Source organism: Echinops telfairi, unplaced genomic scaffold (genome assembly GCF_000313985.2).
Source record: "Echinops telfairi isolate 266 unplaced genomic scaffold, ASM31398v2 ScPeMD7_3533;HRSCAF=4204_1, whole genome shotgun sequence".
Lineage (NCBI taxonomy): Eukaryota > Metazoa > Chordata > Mammalia > Afrosoricida > Tenrecidae > Echinops > Echinops telfairi.
In genome coordinates this window covers 11,732,433-11,741,609 of record NW_022107432.1, presented here as the reverse complement: position 1 = coordinate 11,741,609, position 9,177 = coordinate 11,732,433, and the positions used below count along the sequence as shown (strand labels likewise).

The following is a 9,177-nucleotide window of genomic DNA, read 5'->3' as shown; positions in this document are numbered from 1 at the left end:
CTTGGGTTTGCATTATTTTCCTTCCATTTTTTCAATATGTTTCTCCATTGTCTCCTCTTTTTCATAGTGTCCACTGATGGGTCTGAGCATATTCTTATTTGTGTACCTCAATATGTGACCATTTGTTTTTCCCTAGCTCCTCTTTTGATTTTCTCCTTTTCCTTGAAGTTGGATAGTTTAACTATAATATGCCTTGGTGACTTTTTCTTGGGATTCAGTCTAGCTGGTGTTTTTTTCAGCCTCCTGAATGGTTGCCTGTTTTTCATTCATTAAGCTGGAGAAATTTTCCTCTAAGAATTCTCGTGCTATTTTTGCTGTTGACTTCTTTTTGTGTCTTGTTCAGGTATTCTAATGCTCAGGTGTCTACTGTGTCTTATTCAGGCATTCAAGAATATTCTAATGGTGTTCCTCTTCATAACATCACACATGGTTCTCAGGTTTTCTTCAGCTTCTCTGATTATCTTATTTGACTGCCTTTCCCATTTGTTGAAGTCTGCCTGGTTATCTTCTAGGTCATTGGTGCGATTCTATGCCTCCTCAAGTCTGTTGGTGAAGAATGTGAATTTGCTACTGGCTTTTGATATCTACCCCCTTAGGTCTTGTATTCCCTTTGGTTTGTGGCCTTTATTTCCTCTATCATTTAATATTTTTTCTGTATTGCTTCCCTCATGTCCTGTATGACTCTAAGCAGAATTCTGAACATTTATTTCTGTGGCAGATCAATGTCTGCTTCTTCTCTGCACGTTGTTAGGTTCAGGACTTCTTTTGACATTGCCTTTTGTTTCTCCTGTTTCTTCGTTGAGGTTGTTGGGGTGATTGTTGTTTGCATTGTTTTGTTTTATAGGAGCTCAGTGCCATTTGCCAGAAAGTTAAAGAGCACTGGACTCTGTCTTTGGGAAACTCGTGGAAATGCTTCTTTGAACTGACGGTAGCTAATTGCACTGTGGGGTTGGGCTACCATATTATCCTACTGTGGTTTCACTCTTTCCCTAGACAACCAGTATTCTGTTATTTGGAGGGCAAGTTGGAAGGTCCTCTCAGGGGCTGCTGTTTAGGTGGTTGTGGGCCCATGAGGATGGTGCTGTACGGGATGATCTCACAAGAAGCCATGGTAATGTGGCCCACAGTGGCTTGGGGCACCTCAGAGGGTGTGCAGGAATGCCTGTTGTCACGGGAATGCTGCGGAGGGCAGGTGGATGTGCCCACTTTGGAGTAGAGCACCTTGGATGGTGAGTGGAGTTGCCCTAGTCAAAGATTGCCACATAGGTTGGGCAGTTTCCCACATCAGCATGGAGTGCTGGAGAGGGTTGGTGGAGCTACCTTAGGCTGTGTGAAGCACCAAGGCAGGCTGGGGGTTGTTCCCTCAGCCACCTGGGACAGCAGAGAATGAGCAGAGTCTCTCTCAGTCATGTGGAGCACTGTGGAAGGTGGGCAGAGATTTTTTCCCAGCCAAGTGGAGCAGTCCAAAGTGTGGGCAGAAGTTTCTCCAGCCACATAAAGGAACTTGGAGCATAGGCGTGAGTTCCCCTGTGGTGTAAGGCCAATGGGAATTCTCCAGCTGTGTATTATGCCTCAGGGGACCAGTGCTGCCCCAGCTGGGTGGAGGGTGGTTATAATTGCCATAGGCAAATGGGAGTGGCGTGGAGGCTGGCAGTGGCATGTGAGAGGAAAGTGAAGAGGAAAAAAAAACAGCCTGCTGAGACTGTGGGGGAAAGAGAGAATAGAAAGAAACAAAAGTAAAAATATAGCTGAGTCCCTATTGCCTTACAGTTGGCCTGAGGTGATTTAAACCTGCCCAGAGGTGGTGGCAATCTGTGGCTGTGTTGAAGTAAAGCCCTTGGACTGGCCAAAGGAGCCTGGCTATGCCTGAGACTGTGGTGGAGCTAAGTTTAAGCCTTAGCCAGTCTCCTCAGTGGTAAGCCAAGAGCCCACAGCTCCTCAAAACCTTGTGGATCGGTGTCTACTTATCTTTATGATATTATTCCTATGACCTGGCAGAGTGGAATTTCTCTCTTAGTGGCTCTCCTGTGCTGATTTTTGCGGGAGTCCATCTGATATGTATTATTTGGTCACCATCTTTCCAGAAGTATCAAACTTTTGAATTTTCAATAAGCTCCCAAGTGAAGTATATTCTGCTGGTCCAACGACCACTTTTGTCAGTGAGGACAAGCATGACTTAACTCAAAATAAAGCATTATTTGCAAGCACCTACAATGTCCCCAGACAGAAATGCCCTATCTTTCTTTGGCTCTCAAAGCACATCATTTAAACTCCTAATTTAGCACTTATCGCATAGAAGCTGCCTTGCTGAATTGCTGTACGTGATTCTATTCACTTCTAGCTAAGTTCTTGCCAGGAGAGACGGTATTGTTCGTCCCTAAATACCGGCAGCACCAACACAGTGATGTGGATGTGGGCTACAGGCAGTGATTGCGAATCTATTAAACTGGATGACAAGTAATGGGACTTAAAAAAAAAAAAGAAAGAAAGAAATGGAATGGGATTGTGTCTTAAAATGATGTTAGTGTTTTCACTGGATAATTCACTTAGGAATTTTCTATTTATTATCAACTCAATTATTAGGCATGTAGAATAGCGTAGTTATATGGCAATTATATGATTGTTAATTTACCTGCTTTTAAAGGATGTTTTTAAGGTCCATCAACTCAGTTTCAGTTCACAGTGGTCCTATGTTCAACACTGTTGTTTTGTTTGAGATCATTTTTGCAGCGACTAAGTCAATCCATCTTATTTAAGGTCCAGAGACTGATCGCTTTTGATAATATGTCCAAAATGCTTGAGAAGTCCCATCATCTTTGTTTCTGAGGAGCATTCTGCTTGTATTCTTCCATCACAGATCTGTTTATTCTTCTGATAGCCTATGGTTCATCCAATATTCTTTAAAGCACCGACTTCATAGTTAGCAGCCAAGGGTTTAACCTAATGCTCCACCAGAGCTCCTTTTCTTTTCACAGTCGAGTAGCCTAGAAGCACACATTCAGGGAGCCCACTCTAGGGGAAGGCGCTCTATGTTTGTGAGAAGATCCTTATTTGTTTTCTGTGTCTACTCCTACGTTCGTTGTTGGTCACACATCATGCATCATCCCCACACCATTTTTGCTTGCTTCCTCTTATCTCCAAAGAGATTTGCTGACAGCTCTATACTAATGCTGTTTCATGAGCATAGTGACAAACACCCTTTCCAAGGTGTGATGCCACTGCGGATATAGGATGACACTGTTCAATCCATTGTAGTTGTGTACCACAGAGCAAAATGCCACTTGGTTGTATGCCATCTGCCTGACCACTGTGATCCATAGTGCTTTCCTGGCCTGATTCTTCAGAAGTAGATCACCAGCCCCTTCTTCCTAGTTTGAGTTAGTCTGGAAGCTCTCCTGAGACCTCCTGAGAATCCTAGCAACACACCAACCTCCCCTGAAAAATGCATGGTGGCCATGCATGAGGAACATTGGCTGTGAATTGAATGGGTCTTTTTAATGGAGAGAAAATGTACGTGTCTCAGATATGAGTTAGGCATATAATATTGGGAGAGCATGACCGTGGTTCTGCTGAAATAAATTAGTCAAGACAACCTGTGCTAAGTCAGGAGGGTACAGCAGGGCTCTGCTCTGCCTGGACATTTTCCTGGTGGCTGGAGAGCAGGGCAGTTGCCCTGTCTACTTGTGAAGCATGGGTAAGCCTTGTCATGAGTTACCTATTGCATCACTCTGCTTTTCCTTCTCTGGAGTGATTGGCATTGTGTTTCAGGAAGAATCCTCAAATTTATTTTTAAATTCCCTATGGAAGGGTTGTGGGGAGGAGACGAGCCAGTCAGGGTGCAGTGTAGCAACAATGAAAAGTACAACTTTCCTCTAATTCCTAAATGCTTCTTCCCTACCCACTATCATGATCCCAATTGTACCTTACAAATATGGCTAGACCAGAGGATGTACACTAATACAGATAGGAACTGGAAGCACAGGGAATCCAGGACGGATGATCCCTTCAGCGCCAGTGCTGAGAGTGGTGATATGGGGAGGGTGGAGGGAGGGCCGGGTAGAGAGGGGGAACCAATGATAAAGATCTACATATAACCTCCTCCCTGGGGAAAGGGCAACAGAAAAGTAGGTGAAGGGAGACGTCGGACAGTGCAAGATATGACAAAATACTAATGTATAAATTATCAAGGGTTCATGAGGGAGGGTCAAGCAGGGAGGGAGGGGGGGAAATTAGAACTGATGCCAGGGGCTTATGTGGAGAGCAAATGTTTTGAGAATGATGAGGGTAACGAATGTACAAATGTGCTGTATACAATTGATGTATGTATGGATTGTGATAGGAGTTGTATGAGCCCCCAATAAAATGATTAGAAAAGAGAGAAATAAATAACAGAAAGAGAATACGTGCCAAACCAAAAAAAAATTTTTTTTTAAAGCCCTCACTATAAATAGAAGAGCAATTTCACTTTTAGTAACCTTTTACTGCTCTAGCACTTAAGTCCTCAGGGAAGCTTACACGATTTTTCATCAGCAAACTAAAAGTAGATAGTTGGATATGTCACAAAACTTTTTCCACACTTGGCTCCAAATTCCTTCTCTTGCTGCGACATTCTTATGAAGAAGTCACCTGGGGAAATTTAGCAACTACTGTTTTTTTCTTCTTTCTTTTTCTTAAAGAAGTGGTCCCAGTGGACAGGGGATTTATGTTGAACTTGTTTTTCATTTATTTTCTGGCCTCTGTTCCCTGTGCCCAGTATCCAGTATTAGTTACAGAGTAAACAGTGTTTTCCAGGACTGACAGGGTCAGCTGCTCCAGGAGTGTGGCCCGTGACCTCCCTGACAGATGACCGTCCTGTAGGCAGCTGCCAAGTCAGTTGAAAGGTAAGTATTCTTTCTCTTGAAGTGCAGACTGCTTTGGAACATGTTTCAGTTTCAACTGATAAAACTGAAAGTGTGTCCTGGGCACGCTGTCTCAAAGGGCATGAAGCTGTTACTTTGGGGTCAAGGTGATTTGTCATGTCAACACAGCGACGGCAGTGAAGCTGCTGGGTTTAGGGGAGGGCTGCGGTACTGTGAGTTTGGCCGCACCGACTAAGCGGTAAAGTCAAAGGAAAATGCAATCCCCAAACTTCCTTCTGAAGTTACAAAGGATATTTGAATTTTAATGTTCAAAAAGTTAGGACGTTCCATTTCTGAGTTCTCTTTCGAGCCTTGTCAGTTTGGTTTGTTGGCCTCTCTTGAAATAGCAATTAGAGTTGTGTGTGTGTGTGTGTGTGTGTCTGTGAGAGAGCAAGAGAGAGAGATAGAGAGACAGAGAGACTGACTACCGGGAAGTGTATCAATCCAAAAAACCACATCCACTACCATTGAGTAGATGCCTACTCATGTGACCCTCTGTAGAATTTTTGAGACTGTAGATCTTTACAGGAGCAGGCAGCTTCATCTTTGACCCTTGCAGTTAGCAGCTCAAAGCCTAACTGCTCAAAGGGCCTAAGAATATATTGACACATATTTTGCAGTGGAACTGCAAAAGCAAAAACCTGCTCAAGCAGGCACTTCTGTGGAAGAGAGCATGAAGATACTCCATTGTGGAGCTTTGTAAAATTGTACGTGTTGGCCATTGACTATTTGAGAAAACAGAATGTGTTGGATTTGTATTCCCAATAGTTTTAGTCAGACCGTATGCACTAAATCTCCGAAGGGAAGAATTTAGTGTCATATCAGAATCGGTGAAAAATGCAGAGGCCCGCACTTTGGAAAGAGAACACCTTTTAGCATTCTCTTAATTCTTACTTAATTTAAATAGTTTTTCATGCTCCAAACAATGCCCTACCATAACAAAGTGATCAGATAAAGAAAACCTCCCTTCCCTTATGTTGACTGAAACGTCTTTTCAACAGTCATTAAAAAAAAAAAAAATGCAGTCCAGAAACAAAATAAGGGACGAGTAGTATGAGAGGTAAAAGGCATTACATTCCAAAGAGAGGATTTAGGTTTCACTGAAGAGCCATAATCACAAAGTTACAATTTATTAAGCTTTCGTTATCTTGGTTATCATCTACTGATTTTTTTGTGGCCTCCCTTTGTGTTCTTTTGGCAACTGAAGCCTACAACAATATATTTATTATACAGGGATAAATTCAACTTTATGGAATTCCTCTGTAAATCTTATGCAAGAGGGCTTCAAAATTTCATGGAAGAGTTATCTTTTCTTTGAATTGTTTCCTATGAAATTTTGATGCCCCGTTGTATTTTCACCAGCAGGGGGCATATCCCACAACTCTTGCTTCCTTGTATGGGTGGGTTGCTGAAGCCATTGAGATGCTTTGGTAGTGATAGTGTAAACTCAAAACTCACTGACACTGAATCAGTTCTAACTAACAGCCACCCTATGGGACAGAGTAGAACTGCTCTGTTGGGCTTCTGAGGCTGTAAGTGTTGGTGGGAGCAGAGAGCCTCCTTTTCTCTCATGGAGTCACTGGTGAGTTAGAACTGCCAACCTTGCAGTTAGCAGCCTAATGTGTAATCTACTGTGACATGAGGTCTCTTTAATAATTGTGCAGGGAAGTTGAAAGTCATGTGTTATTGTTGCTAACTGCTGTGTAGTCAGTATCTAATTTGTGGCAATCCCAAAACACAACTTGGTCCAGTGGCATCCCCATCATGTGCTGGGGGTTGGACCTTTGTAATCCACAGCATTTCCATTGGCTGAATTTCTTGCTGGTCTGCTTTAGTCTGGTAGCTCTGCTCAAACTTGGTTAGTATCATGGCGACCTACAACTCTCCCCTGAAGCATGAGTGGTGCTTGTGCATGAGATAGATGGGTCAGCAATGGAATCTGTCCTCCCACGTAGAAAGGATGACTTCTATCACTGAACTGACCTGATAAAAGCAAATATCAAACCCATTGCAGCTGAGTTGATTGTTATGCATGGCAGCCCCACTTATTACAGAGCAGGATGGCTCCAGGATGTTTTCTTGACTGTTCTTTATGGAATCAAGCCACCAGGTCTTTCTTCTGCCGCATTGCTGGGTAGGCTTGAACTGCCAACCCTTGGGTGAGGAAGCAATGGCAAACTGTTTCCTCTATCCAAGGATCTGTACTGTTCCCATATATTTTTTTGGTGTAATCTTCCAGATGAAGAGTCAGTGAGAGATCACCAGAAGAGGTGACAGCTGTGACTTGAGAGGTCACAGTTGCCAAAGCGGATACATGGAGTCACACAAGGACACTGGAGAAATCAGAAAGAAAAGCTGGGATGGGGATGTATGTGAGTCCACAGCCAGCTGGACAAGGTGTTCCTCAGTCAACGTGTCCTCTAACTCAGCCACATTACACTGGGTGAAGCCCCATTTCTGGAAGATGTGGAGCATCTGGTGCCCAGAGAACTTGAACTTGGTCCTGCATAAGACCTCAATTACATGCTCCTTGTTTTGGAGTTTGGTGCAGTTGGCACATGTGGACCCTATGTGGGTTGTAGGCACTGTGCCTTGGGGTTTGTCAAAATCATCTCACACCCCAGTTTGGAGTCTAGGTAAGGGATTGCAGAAGTTATCCAGGCCAAAGCTATCAAACAGCAGCAACACATGTTCTCCAAGGTCCCTTAGAGCAGCCTGTACAAGCCAGCAGGCTGCATACGCGCCCAAGGAGGCTGTCGTTTGCAGCCACTGCACACCGGCCCCCACAGGGAGGAGGACGGTTGGCTTAATTGGTTGCGGACTGTCATCCTTTTCGAGAATGTTCCAAAGAAGATACATCTTGTGGGTGTCTGTGGACCTTGTGATTTCTCAGCAGTTGAACATTCACCCATGCTTTTGTTACAAAGATAAACAATTTTTAAATGGCAAGTGGGTGAATTCACCACACGCGCGTGGACACACACACACACACACACACACACACACACACAACGTAACTGCATTTGTTCATTGGATCCAGGAGCCAAATGAGTCATTTTAAAAGTTGCAAGTGTCACTCTTACCCGTGTTTGAATCTATGCACAAGACAATTTTGAGCTGCTAAGATTTCTGGGGCTGTTTATCGCCTACCAGGTGCATGGTGATAAGTAGAGGAATGAAGGGAGGTGACAATATCATGAGCCAATATCATTTGCCGAAGGTCATTTGTTACAATTTTGAATGTGAAGCTTCCTTGTGTGGCACAAGACATATTTTTAATTTCCTGTTTGGGGTAGTCTGTTTTGGATATTGTAACTCATGGGGAAAATGTCCAGCATAAGAAGGACTTCCAGATCTTTCTCTGTGAACTTTCAAAATTAAAGTTTGATTGAGATATTCAACATTAATAAGAAATTTAAAGTGTACATGTAATCCAATGATTTTTAGTCTCTTCAGAGATTTGGACAATCATTATCCAATTTGAGCATATTTTCATCACCCCCAGAAGAAAACCAATGCCCAGTCTCACTGAGTCCCTGTTCTCCCCAACCCTCCCACCCTGTTAAGAACAAAACCCCTTTCTGTTCTGGGGACCTGCTTATTCTGGGCATTTCACATAAATGAATCATATGTGACCTTTTGTGAATGCCTTATTTTACTTACCATAGTGTTTTCAAGATTTATCCATTGTGAACCGGTGTCAGCATTTTCCCCTTTTTATTGCTGAATAATATTTGACTGTATGGACATACCACATTTTCTTTCACCATTCATCTGTTAATGGGCATTTGAGTTGCTTCTACTTTTTAGTTATTACTAATAATGCTGCTATGAACATTCACTTACAAGTTTGTATATTTTTTGGGTGGAGTGCAGGAGAGTGCCACTTGACTATCTGTGGGAAGAGCCTCCCCACTCCCCTGAGCCAGAGGGGAGCCCTTGAGGAAGGAAGGCAAGAGTTTGGTGTGAATGAGAAATAAGGAGTTAAGTGTGTCTCCTTTTTTCCCTGTGTGACCAGCAAGTGGATAAAGACTGGCTTGTGCACGAGCACAGTATTACCTAAGACATCTTTTAGCTTGAAATCATATCTATATGGTATCTAAACACGTCTTAGATAGTAGCTAATATCCAGCATACAGTAAACCCATTGTCACTGAGTCAATTCTGACTCCAGGTGACTCTGCAGGACATGGTGGAACTGCCCCAGAGAGTTGCCGAGGCTTTTCTGTTCAGAGTCCGGTGCTTCCTCATTCTCCCACGGCGCAGCAGGTGGCTTCAG

General features: G+C 43.3%; 1 non-coding gene across 1 annotated transcript; it reads right to left on the bottom strand.

Moving 5' to 3' along the window:
• Positions 1 to 7,584: 7,584 nt before the first annotated feature.
• Positions 7,585 to 7,718, bottom strand: LOC115871224. Its single transcript, XR_004047175.1, has one exon. It is a non-coding gene; the product is annotated as a small nucleolar RNA SNORA70 (small nucleolar RNA).
• Positions 7,719 to 9,177: the final 1,459 nt, after the last annotated feature.